The sequence below is a fragment of the Macrosteles quadrilineatus genome, unplaced genomic scaffold (genome assembly GCF_028750875.1).
Source record: "Macrosteles quadrilineatus isolate MER2022 unplaced genomic scaffold, UCM_ALF_1.0 Scaffold_8__2_contigs__length_117827958, whole genome shotgun sequence".
In the NCBI taxonomy this organism is placed as follows: Eukaryota; Metazoa; Arthropoda; class Insecta; order Hemiptera; family Cicadellidae; genus Macrosteles; species Macrosteles quadrilineatus.
In genome coordinates, this window is record NW_026542601.1 from 27,166,170 (window position 1) to 27,185,697 (window position 19,528).

At 32.1% G+C, this 19,528-nt stretch overlaps 1 protein-coding gene across 7 annotated transcripts in view; it reads left to right on the top strand.

Moving 5' to 3' along the window:
* The window catches only part of LOC129000963 (neural-cadherin), a 477,113-nt gene that overhangs the window by 292,779 nt on the left and 164,806 nt on the right, over positions 1-19,528 (top strand). The gene's annotated exons all lie outside the window — the stretch shown is intronic.

Below are 19,528 nucleotides of genomic sequence, written 5' to 3' on the forward strand. Positions count from 1 at the left end.
GCGTTTGAAATTGGTGGAGTTTAAAAAAGCATTATAACTCGTTTTACTTTTGCAGTGGAATGAAATGTTATCTGCTTCTTTTTTCGCTTTATATGAAGGAAATGAGTTGCAATTAGTGCGTTTGATTTCACAGTCTCTCCGATATAAGTGATGTGTTTTATTTTTGAAACTAATTGCTTACCGACGTTAAATGTTTTGTGTTTATTATGCCTAAATACAGACAAAATTTTCATGGTTGGTGTACGTTTAAATAATATACTAAACATATATTTATTTAATAAAGTAAATAAATAATAGGAATAATAATCGACTTTAAAATAAATGTACTATGTATAAACGTCACACATGTTCATTCAATTTATAAACGGGCCAAGTTCTTAATTTTTGTTGGTTATTGAAAAACGAAATCACGAGATTCTTAGTCCTTAATACACTAGGATTTTCAAATGTAATACGTTTCAATGTCTTTGTCCATCAATAATTAGGAGTTGCATTTTCCTCCCCTCCTATTGTTTGATTTCTTAGATTAAAGTATTGGTCAATCCCACAACTATTTAATTACTTATCAATAATATGCTACTAATTATTGTCACACAATATCAAATCATTAATTATCACTCATCCTCTACTAAGTTATTGAAATATGTACCCAAGCCTGACGGCGGGTTGACAATAACGAACTAGCTAATCACTACGTTTTCCAGCTTTACGTAACTCAGATTATATTGAAATATCCATCATAACATCACGATATCGAGCTGTTAGAGCCAACACCGGCTGACGACGACGCGATTATAATGGCCTGTTGTTAGGGGAACAAAATATTCAATTGCTTAACGTTCATTACCTTTTAATCTATCTTCTCAGAATCGCGCGTATCCATTTAATATCAATTACTTCTAACTCTTCGTTTCAATCAACTGTAAGTGTAATAAGTGTGTTTTAGAAAGATCATTTTTCTTTGAAGGATGTTTCCAGTACAAATTATTCAAATTAAATGTTATACGATGTTGCCAGCTTTGGAATTTAATTAAAAGAACACTATGTAATTTGGATCTTTCGAGTGCAGTGATTTGAAGATGAACTGCAAATGAGCTGCAAATGCAAGATATTTTCACTGAAGTAATTTCTTGCATTGGGATCTATAGTGTTATCTTAGTGGGTGCTCTTGTAACAATTTTTATTTAACTACGTTTTAATGACGATAGTAAGGGGAGGTATCTGGTCTAAGGTAGAGCACGAGACTAGAGTTCCTAAGTTACCGGGTTATAAATTAAGTAATGTGAAAATCAATCCCGGGTTAGGCCCAGGGTCCTAAGAAAAAATGTGATATAGTAAAAAAGACCATAGCTGAGACGGTCTTACCTCTGCAAAGACACCAAACGATGTTTAACAAACTTGGTTCCACTGTGGGCGGTTTGTCTGGCGCTAGAAGAATAAATTGAATAAAAGTTAGAACGAGACAACTTCTGCAATGAGAAGTTGACAATGTGATTAAAGGAGTCGTTTCTGTAAGTTGAGGAAGAATAGAGTTTTTAAATTGCGTGGGAAGAAGCATATAAAAACATAAGTTTTTGACACACGTTCCGTCTTTGGTATGGCGTCTTGGTATTGTTGATAACTATGTAAAATCTACTTTTGATCGAAATTCGTTTGGTGTTATTACTTCTGTCATGTATTATCTTTGCTGCATGAACTGAATAAAAATATGATATCTTAATGGGTCAGATTTGTACGTTAACATTTAATTACTGGTGAGGGTCTTAACCTATATTGGCGAAGTACATCGTTGTATTTGTTTGTGTAACAAAAACGTTTTGTCAATTTTTACGACAAGAATTTCCTCGTGATTTGTTTCTTTGTCACCTCGCTAACGTATTCTCGTGTAAACAAGAAACCGATGTCCCACTGGACATCTTGAGGAAATCCATCAAATACACAAACAGTGTTTGCCAAGAGGAAAGTGGGTGTTGTATGTCTGACTGTAGATAACCCTTAGGCTCGGTTGACAGAATATCAATCCTGCGAATTAACAGGTGAAATTCGTTAAATTATCACGTGATAATTAATAACTGCACGTAATAATTTAGATACGCGAATGTTAAAAAGTGTTGACATTTTTATTAATCTTCTTATAGGTGAATTGATTTCCTTCAACATTAGTTAATGCTGGTACAAAACATGTTAGTGTATTTTAAACCAACGACAGACTTTAAACACAAAACATTTGAGATAATATTCAGTATGGAATTAAAACGTCAATCAGTAATTTTACCTTAAGTTTTTACTTAAGTATTTTTAGTTTTCAACCGCGCATCGTAGTTCAAGACTTCTGGTCACGTAAAATGATAAGTAATCTGTTAGTACTGTTGTTTAGAAATGATAATAATATCAAGTTTTAGAAAATGAACACAGACTAAGAGAAGAAAAATTATCTTTGTTTTAGTTTATTACACGTGCAATATTCATATCAAACTTTAATGTTTGCATTCCAGAGTTTTAATTGATTTTAATTACCTCAAATATAACTGTGGTAATCCTTTTACGAATTTCGTAAAATGCATAACTTATTAGTGTGATGAAAAAACACACAATTCGGACCATCCAAATATTTGATTCGCTTAACGTAGTGAACTCCCAAGTTACACATTTGTCGAAAAACAAGTAACCGGAGATATATTTTAACCTGGAAACAACATTTCCTGCGTGAACCGAATTTGTATTCTGAACGGTCAAGTAAACAGCTTTTACGTTGAATAACATTGGACCCCGCCCAGCCCATCAAATGGCCCAGATCTTAGGACAAGTGTTCACTTTACGAAACAAACCTCAGCGTCTACCTTAGAGCACAAGTCAGTGTTGCCTACCTATAGATTGGTGAAAAGCTATACAACATAGAATGCAGTTTTGTAAATCTATTTGAAATGTGTCTAAGATTACTTTGCTATAAATATGTGAAATACGTACTTTGTACATGTGTATATGTTATTTAATTGCATAATCATATCTGCTATCAATAATATGCTACGCCAATTTTCAATCAATCAATTATTTAAGATGGGGACGCTACTATGTGCGTATTTTAACCCAAATATGAGTTAAGGATGAGTGTAGGATGAGTGGTGCGATCTTGTAGTCTTGTTAGTGACCAAGGCCGACATATTCCTTAGACACTTTTTGGCTTGTAAGCACATGCAATAAGGCTATGATTTAAATGAAAAGATGGATACTAAACTACTACTCATACGACGTTTTAAATAAATTATAAACCGACCTTTGATGTTTTAAATCTGTTTTTCTCAATGTTAAGTAATTTTTAAAATTAGTCAAATCCAATTTGGTCCTCATGCTTAAAACCAATTATTACAAGTTTATTTCAACCCAAAGAAGCTTTTTGTCATAACGTTTATTAAATTTTGCATTTATGGTTCTTCCTACGTCTTTGAACGGTGTCCTGCTAGTGCGTTTATACAGACGGATTATTTTGATTTGTTTTATTTAATAAAAAAAACTCCATCACTTGCTGTACTTCGTGACAAACAACAGTGTAGGTAATCATAACAATATTTTGAAAAATCCTAGGACTTTTTAAAAAGAATATTGGAGAAAAGATTATTTTGGGATTAAGTCTATAAAGATTTACAAATAAAAGAGAACACAGAGCGTAGAGTCAGGCAGAGCTTATTGCGAGCTGGCTCACCACTTTCAATATTTCGTTCATATTCGTATCATATGCCGCATTGAGAATGTATTTTACGTCTATTAAAAAAACGTAGATTTTTTGTATCTCAGACAAACAATTTTTGTACATTTTTTCATTGAAAACAAAACTAATTCCATCCGTAAAGATTTATTTGTGGAAATGAAAGATTGTTACAGTAATTTTTATGAAATAGTTATTTTAGAGCAATAAGCTGAAGCAAACACAAATACTTTAATACTTTTAATATTTTTCGATGAATTTGCGACCATACAAAGTAGGTACATATTTTAAGCCAAGTATGAATGGAGATGAGTGTAGGATGAGTGGATCTTGTAGTCCTGTTAGTGACTAAGGCCGACACATTCCTTAGACACAGCTGTTAAATAATAGCCCATACAGCTAATACAAGGCCACACTAAAAAACACGTTTTTTAGTGTGGCCTTGGCTAATGGCAAAGTGACCTACAGTTTATAATGGTGATGTGATAGCTTATGTGGTTGCGATGGGGACACCAGGCTTATAGCCCAGTGGTTGCTTTTAGGACTCATAGAAGGTGGAAGCTTTGATTGAAGACCTTTTTTACCTAAACCTTATAGGCATCTTTTACGTAAACCCTTTAACCTATGGTGTAGGTACTCATTAATCTTTGAAAGAAGGTAGAAATATCTGGTTCGAACCAGATTGCACTATTATCACTCTTAAAAGATTACTGGCTTGTTTATTTTTTAGTTTAGCCGTTAGTCTCTTCACTGTCTAAAGTCTATAACACCGCACTATCCAAGGACTATGGTGAAGGCGATGATTTAAAAGATACAAAGTAATTCCTGGTGGTGTTTAACATAACCAAAACACCGGATGATTCATCGAAGGCAATCCTATGGATGTGTTTGTGACATGATCTCTCTGTAAATCATACATCGGATAGGAACTAGAGATTTGTGGTTATGAGCCTCGTACTGCGTCACATCACTTGTCAATAACATGAACACTCGTGACATAACGACTAGGCCGAGGATTTACTAGGCCTAAACACACCACAGCAATGCAGTTGTAGTAGATCAATTATATACGTAAATGTAGTGAACTATATTCAAAAACTTTGAAAATATAACTTAAAATGAGGTTACTAACCTGTCGTCAATCAGTCCTATATTGTCGTTGATGACTAGTTTCGGGGCTAAAACCCCATTTTCAAATCTTCTCTTCAGTCGTCATATGTCAAACATATCTTCTTGCACAAGCCGTCGTCAAAATTATGTCACACATACACATAACACATATAAACCGTTTATAATACAATACAAAGACATGTACATTCGCGTGTGGCCGGCCAAGGACAAAACCAGACTGCGGGGTTTGATAAGACTGTAGGTTAGTAACCTACAGATAATTTTGTAGGATAATTTTGACGACGGCTTGTGCAAGAAGATATGTTTGACATATGACGACTGAAGAGAAGATTTGAAAATGGGGTTTTAGCCCCGAAACTAGTCATCATCGACAATATAGGACTGATTGACGACAGGTTAGTAACCTCATTTTAAGTCATTAAATCAATCCTGGAGGCAAATTATGTATAAATTTGAAAATATACTTATACGAAACCTACAATTGCTGAACTTTAACTTAACTCGTCTACAACACATAACAAAAGTACAAGTATTAAGTTCCTAATAAAAGACGAGTACAGAGAACAATTTTCCTTTGTGTAAGATGAAGTTCAACAGTGTTAGTTACACAAAACAGACATACAAGAAGTTAATGTGGGAATATGTTGAAATATCTCAAAGTGGAGTGAAGACCGTATGGAAATAACGTTACTTGAGGGTTTTGGGAAATATGGATACGTTTGTCCCGCAAACTCTCGCTTCGGAAACGAATCAACTCCTTTGTTTGAATCTCACGACTCTAAAGGGATTATTTGACGTCTTCAAAGAAACATAAACCTGTTAACGAATATTCAATCTTTTGTGCAATTTTGGATTATTTTTATTGAAGATAGTTTCTTTAACATTTGGATGATCATTAATAACGTATAGATAATTTTTTTTAATTATTTTACATTAAAAATACAGGGTGATTCTAAATAATTGCTAAACTTTTTAAACTCTATAAATGAAAACTATACAACCTATCATCAGGGGAAAAGAATCAATTGAAAGAGGAGATTATAAAGTTTTGTTTGACACCACTTGGTAAATATAGTTGCAAAATTAATCCCTGCAGAGATTTTTAGAGTTTAACAACGATTTTAAATTAATTACACGATTTGAAATCAACGAAGCTCTAACAGAACACTTTTTTCTCTTTCGAAGTCATCTTCCTCTCTGCTTACAATAATGGCGAACAACAATAACTGAGCGGTAAATTATATAACTTATTGACCCCTAGTGGTATAATTAAAACTTTTGACTATTCAACATACAGTATGCAGTTTTGAGTTTCAGAGAGTTAGAAGTGTGTAATCAATTAAAAACCGTGGTTAAAATCTAAAAATGTCAACCCCTTAGTTATATTAAAGCCCACAAACTTCCATGTCTATTACTTTATGAAAATACCTTTATTTAGCTTTCGCTTTTATGTTTAAATTCCGCTGTCAAAAGTCATATCAATGACAGCAACGATGCCTTTGTGATGCCGACATACTTCATCCACACGGCAATATCGGACAGAGTCATCGTAACTGATATCATCTCTAATCTGTGATGTTGCCAGTTTATCATACGTGGTTGAAATTGAATCTTGTTCATGTAAAGCTGCGAGTAAGTTAAGTGAAATAATGCAAAAAGCCGTGTTTATTTTAGTTTGTCGTGTAAATAGGATATAATATAGATTTGATGTAAATTGCATACGAGTAATAAATATTTTGCACAAGAATGAGTTAGTAAGAAAAATTATAGTTTTATATATTACTTGGATTAACTCAAAGAAAGTCTCCAAGTACTATCAAAGTAATTCTATCATTTTTGAAATATTTCGTAAAATGACCGAAGTCGTCACGTTATACCAAGCACCAAACTCTTAAAATAGGACTAGGTATTTTTAAACATAATTCAACAATCTAAGTGTTTTTGCCGAATTTAAATCCTTAGCCTAACAGTGTTAAAAAGTAATTTCCACTGCGAGATCGCAAAGATGGCAGTAAACGGTAATTGAGTTTACAAGTTGCTATGACCTTTCGTTGTAAAGGAAATGTTCCGATTCTTACTCAAGAAATTACCTGATCGACCACTCATTTTTAAATCAGACTATTGTGTATCAGAAATGAACTTAAAAACTAACTTTTGATACAGTTGAATCGGTATTATGGGTTTGAAATTATGATTTAAAACCTTGTAAACTTGACCCCGCAAGCTCAGCAGGAGCGTTGCAAGTTATTTTTAGTTAATTTAAGAAATTGCTATAAGCAACCTATTTTTCAACTGTTGTTTATTAAATGAAAACGCAATCTTGATAAATAAAATGTTGGTTTGTTTAGACAGTTATATTACCATAGTTGTATCATACTAATTACATCAAACTAACTATACGAGAAGTTTAAGGATGAAAAGCTTTTAAACATCTTTATAAAGAGTTATAATATTTTATAGATAAAATGATGTTTTAAAAAAGTAATTAATTTACAATGGAAGGGTTTAATTAAATGTGAGGCAATAAGCTTGCTCAGACCACATCACACGCTTGTACGCTCTTGAAGGCTGAGCGTTCATTTATTTAGTGTTGAAACTCGAAAATAAAAATCTTTTTATGGATTTAATTTCATGGAAATGAGATATGCTAGAAGTAATACTTGAGTAATATTCAACACTGCAGTCTTTGAATGGATAGTGTTTAATATTTGTGAGAATAAAATAAATAAAATAATGCATTTCTAATTATAACCCCTTTTAACTTGGTCAAACTTAAGTTGTGACAGGATGTTACGGTTTTTTACTATTGTTACAAATCTTTGCAACATCAGTTTGTTCAGTTTACGCTTAGTTACCGGTACTTATTCTGGAAATACTCAAAATAAAAATGTTACTTGGAAAAGTGCTTCAATATCTAACAACATACTCAAAAGTTTAAGTCATTAGTTGGTCATTTGCCTATATTTTACCTACATACTAAATTTTGAATAAATAATACAGTATACCTACATACGTATTTGTGCCTATACATGGTGGACACAAAAGATTCGAAAATATTCAGTTGAAATCCTGTAAAAGCTTCCATAGTTGTCTCTTAGTTTGTTCTTAGTTAGTCAACTGTGGTGTTTTCGTCTAGTACATGATGTTCTTTATTATTCACTCCAAGAATGTAATCAAATAGGGTTATGTTGGGAAAACGACGTAGCCAGTATGTTTGGTAGCCAATCTTGTCCATTGTATCTGCGAGTCAACGAATTTTATTGTAGGTCACAATATATATTTAGATAAATGATCTTGGCAACAATTGTGAATTAAAATTACTTTAGTTTATGCTTGATACAACCTGATACAACCAACACAGGCAATACATCGTACGGTGAATAGTAACATTATGGTTTAGGTATTAAATTGTAATAATCTTTGGGGACAGACCCTGGATTAAAAAAAAAATCACTTCAATACTTCAGTCAATATACAACTCGAATATTTAATTTTGAAAGTTTTCAGCCCTTAAAGACTTGACAAAAGGAATAAGGTGAACTAAACCTGTGCTTTACAATGCGTTTCTTTGTCAACCTTCATAAAGCAACAACGTTTGTTGATGATTACGAACCAATATCGCCAGGTTTATGAACATATCATTATGGCATGAGTTCGTTCATGAGGATTTATGAGTCCTAAATTTAAAAAATCGTTTTTCGTGTTCATAAGCGTTTGATAGCATAGTCATCAAACCGTTTTATAATCAAAGACGCAAGCTTTCTTTGCATTTTGATGAGTTATCAACTGTATTAACACATTAATTTTTTTTCTTCTGGACTTAACTACAAATTCACTGTGACAAAACTAGAAAGTGAGTGGATGAAAGCATTATTACGGATGTATTTTGACAGTTAGTAGAAGCATTGTTTCCTAAAGCAATTATGATCTTAGCCTTTGGCACACGCTCTACTAGTAACAACAGCTATGTTCACCGATAAAATGAACGTTTTCGTAAGGTACAGTATTTTAAAAGGCTGTAAAATTCATTGATAAATTGAATATTCAATTATTGATTATATTCAACATACATTCACCATGGTCAAAATTGACTTAAGGTTGCCGCAGAGTTTAAATTGGGAGGGAGAAAATGAAAATATGTTGTATTAAATTAATAGTTATACAAATATTTTAAAGTAAATCTAAAAATATATGTCAAAATATGCTTAAGGTAACTAAAATTGACAACTAATAGTCTAAAGAATTATTATTATACCACGAACTCTCTCAGAAACAATTATATTTGTTTTGTACTTCTAAGTAAACTCATCGAAGAGGTTAAATAAATGCATCCATATTTATCGAATTTCCACTTTTCTTGTGTCGGGTGATAAGTCTGGTTCAATTGATACTTCCCTAATTATTAACACACACTTAAGTCACTGATTCGCCTGGCTCAAACCTATTACGTAAGCCGATTCATTTATTCAAGTTGGCGAAGTCCACGTGTCCCGTCGAAACCCTTTCAAGTGGTTTAACAACCAAGAGAAACCTATTACCTGGTGAATGGTGTGAACTTCAGTGTATAGTTTACACGTGAACCATTCAATAGGTCCTGCGGTCATATTGGAGATTTATATTTGTTCCAATATTTTACTGAAAATAAAGAGGTAGATAAAACAACCTTGGTTACGTAAATAGCCTGCAACCACGTTTTAAACTAGTTAAAATATGAGCTATTACTTTTGGAATAAATTATTATTCTGATTGTACAATGTAAATTATTCTGATTTATTCAGAACGTGACTGAAGACAAGTATTCTTTATATATTTTTTGTATTCATAACATTACGTAGGATTGTTTATCCACACTTTTAGTTCGTCGGAAATTAAAGTAGATGCGTTTTTAAAGGCGTTCTTATATTTATTTACGATTTGATTCAGGCTATTTGCTAAGTTAAGAGTATTCCTACCTTATTAGACAATATAAATCATAGTGTATACAATAATTATCCAATAAGTAATAAAATATTAAATCTTTTGTTTGGTAGTTCAAACTAGGACAATAAAAATCTGTGATACTATTACCTCTAAGATTTACAGAAACGAACAGATAGCTTAAGAGTTTTTTTTATTATTTATTTATTTAAGTAGATTTCAGTTACCTACGATTGTTTTAAATGTAAAGCGTTACTTATTGACATTGAATAAAGTACTATTCAATATATACATTTTCATAAACAATCTTAAATCATGGAAATACTGAAAGCTTCAAAATGAAGCAATATGACTAAAAATAATACTGTAACTCTTTGTTTCGCCAATTCCCTGATCATAGCCCATTGTTTTAGACGATTACGAGTATTTCAATACATAATTTTTATTTCATCTCAACCGTGAGTCATAAGTTTAACTTTCTACTAACTAAATTGAACATTTAGCATTCAGATGGAGGTTGAGATTGAGGGCAGCTGTGAGAGGAGAGTCTAGATTGGACAAACAATCATGCTGACCATTGTCATTGTGTCAGCTGTTACTACTGTCAGCCAGATCATCTGATCAACGTCCCTTCTGCTCCCTGCCTACCCCTTCCAAACTACTTCAGTGTGTAACAGTAGGCCTACCGTCCTTACTAACAAAGGCCTTTAGTTTGATGTGCACATTAACCTATGATTACACTTATAATTTTCTTCTGACTCCAAGCGGAGTCCCTCTGAAGAGGTTGTGTATCGCTGGATAATGTTTTTTAAATTTGTTTTACGACCACTAAGTTTGTTTTTAGTTTGGTAGCTCTGTATTTAGACTTTTTTGAAATATTTAACTGTTTAGGATCTTTTTACTCTATACAACTTCGAATGACAGTTACATCAAATATTTTGTCACTCGAATCATATTTTAATTTAGGGATACAATACCGGGAAGACGTTCAACAATTTAGTATTGAATTGACAATTGACTTGTACTTGTAAACTGTAATTTGAAAATTGTTTATTATAAAAATTGTGTTATGAAAAGAAAGTCACGCCTCCTTTGGAATAAAAATATCAACAAAGAGTAAAAGTTTGAGTCGATGCCAGCAGCCAGAGTGTATGAGCTCTTACAATGTAGGGATCGTGGTATTGGCAGTTTATACACCATTGTTGCTGTGAAACTGACCAATACGGGAGTATTAATGTAACTCTCAGTCAAATACTTTATAAACTCAATAATATATGTTTATGCCATTTTCCCTCAAAGGTAGAATGTAAAAAAGATTATTCCAAACAGGATTTTTTGTGTTGTTTAATACAAAATATAATATAAATAGAAATAATCATTTATTAAAAATACACTTAACGACAATCTGCAAAAATACCATTCAAAGAAGCAAAATGTGTTTTTTCCTTAATTACAGAACGTCAATACGAGAGGGTCTACACAAATTGACTAAAATATTTTTTCTAACTTAAGATCTCACAAAGAATAAGTCTGTCTAGACTAGAAAGAGTACAACGTTTTTAAAATTAAATGTACTTCAGCATGAGGAGACGAGAACTAGAAGGACCTTCAGGCTATTACACAGAACACATTGCTTCCTTCAACAATAACGTTCCCTTCCACAGGAATAATGCCTGGGTCCTTGTATATTTCGTTCACAAGGACTTACTATCAGAGTAGGAAAAACCAAACTATAAAACTTATAATTATTGTTTATTTAACTTTTTTTACGTTACCTATTTTGTAAAAGGCATAATCTAATAGTTGTTGTTTTGTATACTCAGCGCATTTCAAGCATTGTGTCTGCTAACTTAACTCCCCGTCATACAAAAAGGTTTTCTCTAAAACGTTGATAATTTGTGGAGAGAACTGTTAAAAATGGATTCCAAGAATCACGACTGAGAAGATTGTTTTTATCTCTTGTTTTCTTGTTATTCAAACAAGTAAAAACGCAATAAAGGAGTAAAATGAACAACATAATAAATAGAATTTATCACGCGTTTTTGTTTTTATGTATTATGAATAATATCCTATTTTCGAATATAACCTACTAGCGAATATAAACTATTTTATACCTAGGAAAAATGCGCTTTATTGTTGAGATAATTATCGATGTGGAGCACAAAAATTCTAGAATAACGTAAAACACACTATACGAAAACCTTTTCGTTCACATTTAGCTGAGTAATTTGTCTTTGAGTTTACACAGTAAATTCAAATTTCACTTTTTTGATACAATTTTAACCTAAATCATTGCATAATTTCTCAGTTATAGGTTACACATAGCTGAGACAATTGAAAAGTTCAGTCAATTGTTTGAAGGTTTAAAGTTAAACAGAAAAGTGTAGAATGCCTCGAGCATCCCTTTCACTTTTCTCATGTTATTTTTCCATTCCATAAAAAGGCCATGTTTATTCTACCCCTTGCACACTCCCAATCTTATTTTAAGTCGACGTAATAGTTTGTTTAACCAAGTACCACTATTGGATAAAAACGCTTAAACTAGGACAATAAATGTTAATTTTGGGATCAAATTTTATTTTGCATTATGCACTTCTGCCTTAAAACCTCTATTGATCTATTATCACTATTCATCGGGTTAACTATTCAAGTCAATAGACGTATACTTGGTCTATTGACATGAATAGTCAATTAATCAGCTCATGTGTAGTTCTACAAATTCGCAGACTTTACATGTTCGGCCTCCGTATTCCTCATTGGGTTAAGTTAGACTTGTATGGTTTCCAATAGTAAAAAATAATATAAATCAAAAAATATTTGCGAGGTGATCTATATTGCATATATTACGTTCATTGTTTGTCTATGCAAGCCTTAGACTCCATGGGTAAGACATCTTATTTTAAAATACATTTCCATAGCTTCAATAGTCTTTCCAATTTTTAAAACCATGTCATTATTGACGCATTGGTATTGCTCATGTTATCAAAATGTATTGCGTTGCCCTAACTTATTTAAACATCACTGTAGCATCTAACCAGTAGTTCTTAACAAGTTCTAATCCAGCAGTTCTAACCAGCAGTTCTTAACAATTCGTGAGCATTTTTATTAAAAATTGACTATCAATATAAGTTTTACTGACAAAAATAGTCAAGTTTCTTTGGTAAACCCTCCCATTAGTGAAATCTAAGATCATGTATAATTTAAAGGTTGATAATTAACTGAGGAATTAAGTCGTACCCTTGTAAGCTAATGACTTGACTTAACGACAGCATTGTTAAGTAGACTTGAAATTAACTTCGCCACAGATTACAAACGGTAAAACTGTTGTTCTCCGAATGTAACTACTAATAATTACTTCGTAAAAATAAAGTTAATATAGTTGTGGTCAGGAAATAATATGTTATTTTCTTTTTAATTTTAACAGTCAATGTGGATAGGTTATCATAACTTAATGTAACATATTAACTTTTAATTTTTTGGTGTTCATTATTACTTTAAACCGGTACATTCGTCTATAAAAGTCTATAAAGTAAATATTTGAGCAACACAACGTTTACTAAAGTACGAAACACAAACAAACAGAATAAACCTCAAAGTTGTATATAAACATAGTCAGACCTAGATACACCATAGTCAACTGTCTGTGAATATTTCGTACAAACCTTAATGATTTGAAGAAAGGTACAACGTTTATGTAACTTACAAAGATGTACATGATGAATTGCGGAGTAAATAAGTAAATAAATTACGTCCAATAACACTTAAAACATTTGTAAAAGATTAAACCCTATATGCTAACTTCTTTCGGAATCCAATCGGAAATCGATCACCACTTACCATTATTTTTATTTATGTTAAGTCTTGTGGGTCAAAAGTATAAGTATATGTATTTATATTACAAGTTTTATTAGACATATTTACTTTTCGTAAATGTAATAACACGTACAAGTCTGATCAAAAAGCTACATAATTAATTGTAACTACTGTTTAATTACATATTCCTTACATTGGTACATACTTTGACCTGCTAATTGGTTAATGGACACATGAAATTGCTGCGTATTTGCCAGACATCAACCTAACCCTCGTTTGTATGTAATCAGGGCAAAATGTGTGTTTGCCTGGGTTAGGGAATTGTTGAACTTGCGTTTATTAAAAGTTTAAATTCAGAGAATTATCATAATAATTGAGTAACTTTATGAAATTACTTTATGTAAAGTAGGAAACTCAAGCGGTAATTATACACTTATACTAGTGAATTTACAGTTATATAACAGTCTCATTCTGATAGGCTCATTAGAATAAAATCAACATAATTGTCACATGGCTTCCTTAATTTTTTAAAGGTTTATAACATTTTACTTCATAAAAATGTATTATACTGTACATAGGATTAATCAAATAGTTTGTTCATTTTGTGCTAGTATACTATTAAAATAGTTTATTTAAATAAACTCGCATTTTAATAGTTAATCCGTACATCTTCTCCGTGTATATATTTTTCTAATTTTAATGTGTTATGTTTTGTGTATAATTTCATTAAGAAACCCCTGCAATGTTTACCTGTTCGAGGCGGACAACAGTGTTGTAACTAACCAGGTTATCATAAGCCAAGCCTATAACTGTCATGATAACAAGGCATATACCACACTTATCGCACATTTTCTCAATGTTCATGTTTTAACTTTTTAAATTATTGCAGTTTTGCAGGTGGTAAAATTCCCCTCTATAATACACACTTAGTTTATAAGCATTGATAACTGGTGGGTGGATAGGAAATGAAACCGGCTAATAGACGTTATTATTAAAAATATCTAAATCTAAATTCAGTAAAATATAATTGTGAGTACTGTATATATTTATTTAAGTATTTAACATTTTCGATTCCTTTTGTTATGAACACTTTTGTATGTGTTAATTACTTTACCTTTATTTATTAACAACTTGTGCAGAAATGCCTGGAAACACAAGATATACATAGAATTTAAAACTAACACTGTAAATTCAAACTGGGAAATTTGTCTATGTTTTGATTTCACTTTTATTACTGTATGAATATATAAGTGAAAGCAACACATAGACAAATTCATCAGTTTGAATATACAGGGGCATTCCAATGTATATCCTATAAATGCTTAAATACTGTCCGTAAAAAATATTTAATTTTACAGTTTATAATCTTTTTTTCTTCGAGGCTTTCTCTTAGGTTACAACATATGTTACTACCAGTGACCACAGAATTGAAATGTTTTAAATCCTGTATTAGCTAGTTACTACTTTACGCTATACATTTCAATATTTTAAAATGAAAATTGTATGCCTTTTCCCCATAGTACCTCCAATATTGGAAGAAAGAGAATTAAAGAAAGAGAGAAAGAAAATAAAGAACCAAACCTCCAATATTTGTGTTGCTAATATAGGCCTATCAATCTTTAAAAGAATACTTGGAATTTTCCAATGCTATCATTTTTGCTTTATAAATCCTTAAATCACGTTGTAACGTGTCACTTAAACGTTCTACAGAAAATAAGACTACGTATGAAATTAAGTAGTTAATATTAAAAGTAATTAATTTAAGTAATTAGTTTTAGTAATTAATCGATAACACAGTAAATTAAGTGAATTTACTGACTCGTATAGTAAATGTATGCTTAATATTGCAATTATAAAATCATACTACACATTTATTAGGTTTTTCGCCTCTTTTAAGACAGACAAAACACCTTCTCTGCCCACTAATGGCAGGTACAGTCCCGTCTAGATAACCACTCAATATAAACGCGCCTCCGGAGAAATCAAGCAATGCGCTGTGTTATTTTGAAAGCCGGGTTAACACTCAACATTTCTTTGAGGGATTCTATTGACAACTCTTATTACTTTGTTTAGATAATAGACGAGTGTAAATATTTCGTGTAGAGACATCGTACTGTAAATCAACGGTAGTGTGATTCTACTTTTTATGATTACAAGGTGTTAAGTAAATGTACTATTAAAATGTAAATGTGTAAGTGTATTCTCATAATTTATTTGAGTTATAATATTATTTATTTTTCAGGTATGTCAGCTCTGAGTGGTACTACATGCAGTTGAGTAAGTTGTTTGAATTATACAGTAAGGTAGCTGAGTGTAGTGTCCACCGTATCAGAAGTTTATCGGTTGGATCCTGAACTACCTATATTTGTACAAATTATTAAAACTCGACCCGGTACCGACTACAGGTAGTTCTTTTACAATCGCTATGCTTCCATGCATAAGCATTGACTTTTCACCGAGTCTTTGTATAGTCAATGACATAAGCCTCTAAAGCTCATTTGAACCTAAAAACTTAAGGTTGCAATATAAATTTGAAAGAGCCCCCCCCCCCCTCACCATTTAAAACCTATCTTCACCTAATAGCGGGTCTTCAGTCAGTAACAATCCTACGAATCCCTTCTAACTCTTTTAAAACTCATATTTAAATCATATTTCTGTTACATGACAACCATTTCTCCCCTACTTATTTAACAATATTGAGTTTTCAACCATGTCCCCAAGTAAGGTGTTGTGTTATATTTACCAATGTTTGGTGTAACCTGAGACATACGTCGTCTTCAGGGGAGTTGTCGTGAAGCAGACAACATGCTTCACTTATACTCTAACCCTACAGCGAGTCTTCCTATGTAAACTATGGCGTGTTTACTAAATAAATAAGTGCAGAACCCATGTAAACACAAGCCTATTAGCCATGGGTCATACATTTGCTTATAGGAACGTATATTTATTTTTTATTTGGTTAATTTACCGAAGCTACGAATAATAAAAAAAATTGTAAATGTATTTGGCGTACGTGAATTGAATATTTTATAGTTACTAAACGCCGTTAATCACAAGGCTACGGCAAAATCTATTCATTTATTACGGCAGGAAATTTACTTATTTAGATAAAACCAATGTGTATTTGTCGAGTTGAAGAAAAGTGCTACAGTAACTATTAATATATGTATTTGAAATTTGAATAAAGTATTTAACCAACAAAAACTATACTTTCAATGTAACAGGTACCACATTGTACACAAAGCTTCTACAAAATTCATTATTTTGTAGCCTATTGATATTATTCTTGAAATTATAATTTTTTTTTTAAAGTAACGACATGGGTATTGACATTAACGGATATTAATGTGTAATATCTTGAATAACTTAAACAAAATTAATATTAAGTCTTCAATTAAACATTTAATGTTACTAAAAACTAAAGCTAACAAGTTGTAAACAATACAATAAATATTACGCTATATTTACCTTGTTATTTAATGTGACTTTTTAGATAAACGATTAACGCTAACGGATCTTAATGCGTAAGGCTTCGAACATTATTCCTGTGGGGGTAACGTTATTGCTGTAGGAAGCAATGTGTTCTGTGTAATAACCCAAAACCCGTCTCTAGTTCCAAAATTGCCAGCGTAGTTTTCCGTTTAATGTAAGCTAAAACTAGTATACAAATTTCATATTTATAAAACAAATTCAATTTTGATGTTTCAAATGCTCTCTTGTGTGTAAAAACCCCGTTAAAATAAAACTCAAAAATTAATGGAAGGCGAGAACATAAAGTGTTGAAAATCCATTGTCTGACAGAATCAATACCTCCAAACTTTGCAATTCATTCGATTGGAATGGAACAATATCAAAACTTTTGCAGGTGTAACGTAATATTTGATAACGGTTTTGAATCAATTTCGAACTATATACATATTGATATAATATTTACAGATACATGAGTTTAATAAATGTAAAACCAGAAGTAACAAACTTTTAAATATCTTAAGTCCAAAAATGTTGTTTAAAATCAATGCATTAGTTAATTTAACTATTTTATGACTTTCTGTGAAAAAAGTTTATACAAAAACGTTTTAAAATAGAGAAATATTTCGACTTGTACTTTTTTCAGATTGTGGTATACTACATATCACCTGATTGAATCCTCATCTCATAATTGAAAAGAATTGCTGATTGGAGTGAATTGAACCAATATACCAGCTGCCCCTCTTAAAACTTATGCCATATAGTTCTTGAATATGCAATTACCAAACATATTCCCTGGTTTTGCAACATTCCAAATCCGGTTTCGTTCCGATTCCTTTAATCTAATCTCTGGTAAACCCCCGTACATTGGTTGGGTATTATGTGATCGTTGGTTGGGTACAACACAGCTTCATAACAATGGCTTTTACTGACGATGCCGCAGTCACTGAGATCATACCTATCAGCTTTTGGCACCAAATAAACTTTGACTTCATTCTATTTTCCAAACAAAAGTTTATTTTCACAAGTTATTGACATGTTGATATATTTTCAATGGTCTACGGAATACCTGCGTTGTTTACTTTATTTAATTCTACTAAATATATCAGGTTCTGCTTACGATTTTTTACGAATTAAATTCTTCAGTTCAGCCTTTAAACCTACTATATACCTTACTAAAGGTATTTGATTTAACTCCAAGTCTATAAATAATTACTAGCCCACGCCGCAATAAGTTAAGTTCTCATTCGCATTCCTTCCCTTAACCCGCAACCACTTCAGACTTTACCGGTAACTTTTCACTTACGTTATCGTCTTTAATTGGTTAGAAATTTTACAAACTACGTTACACGTCAGAGTTTATTTACCAGCATTAAATGATATACAGGGTGGCTGAAAATTAACTTGCACTTGGCTATACTTGCCTTTTAAAAATGTTTAACAATCCCTACCCCTTGCAATCCCTAAGGGAAATTTTTCAAAACTAACCATAATTATTGTAGCCCCTCATTGCTAAGAAGGTTTTCACAAACAGATTTCAAATATCTCAAGGGGTTTAAAAGTCAAGGAGGGTGCAAGTTAATTTTCAGCCACCCTGTATGTTTAACCCGATCGTTGGTAATTATCGGTTGTCTTATTCTTTTTCATTTTTTGACCATTAAGTAAATATTAAATTTGTTTAACTCTTGAGAACTGTATCTTAGTTTATATTTATACTTATCATTTTAGACTATTAGCTCACAAATAATAACCTCATAATAATTATCAGGTATACTAGATCATGTAAAACCAATTGCACTTCTTACTTAGCCTATTACATTGGTCAATAAATGGTTTCTGTCCAGTTATCAATTGGAAACCACCGATGAAGGATTAGTCAAGATCAATGTCGTTTGTTTCACCCTGATTTTCCAATATACGAAGATCAAGATGGATGATTCTGTCACTTGACGAATTGTCAGTGCTTCTTATGTGGCTAGATTGATTAAATCCTTCTTTCATTTCGTTGTAAAGTAGTGTACGCAACTCGCGTAATTAGCCTTAACGACCCTCGTTTTAAAGGCACTTTCCAATACCCGTACCTTAAATTTTCTACTCGTGTTGTTAAGACTACCCTTACGCGATCGCTGCGTAAACTACTATAATAGTATATTTCGTACCAAGGGCCGAAAATGAGGTTTTGCCGGCTCGAGATAGTTTTTAAGTTCGAGACGAAGTCGAGAACTTAAATCGATCGAGAGCTGCAAAACCATTTCGGTCCGTGGTACGAACGCTATTTTTCACCACACTATACCCTATTACCACTATTCACCACTATAATAATGCACACTGATAGTCAACACAACTACAACTTTAAGGTTAAGAAACAATTTGAGGAATCAGCAAAAATATAAATAAATAGTTGCTAGGCAACGGTGGCAATAACACAATTCTATATTGCATTGCTATGGATTTTGATTGTGTATATTAAGTAAGCGGACATCTGATTTTGCGGCC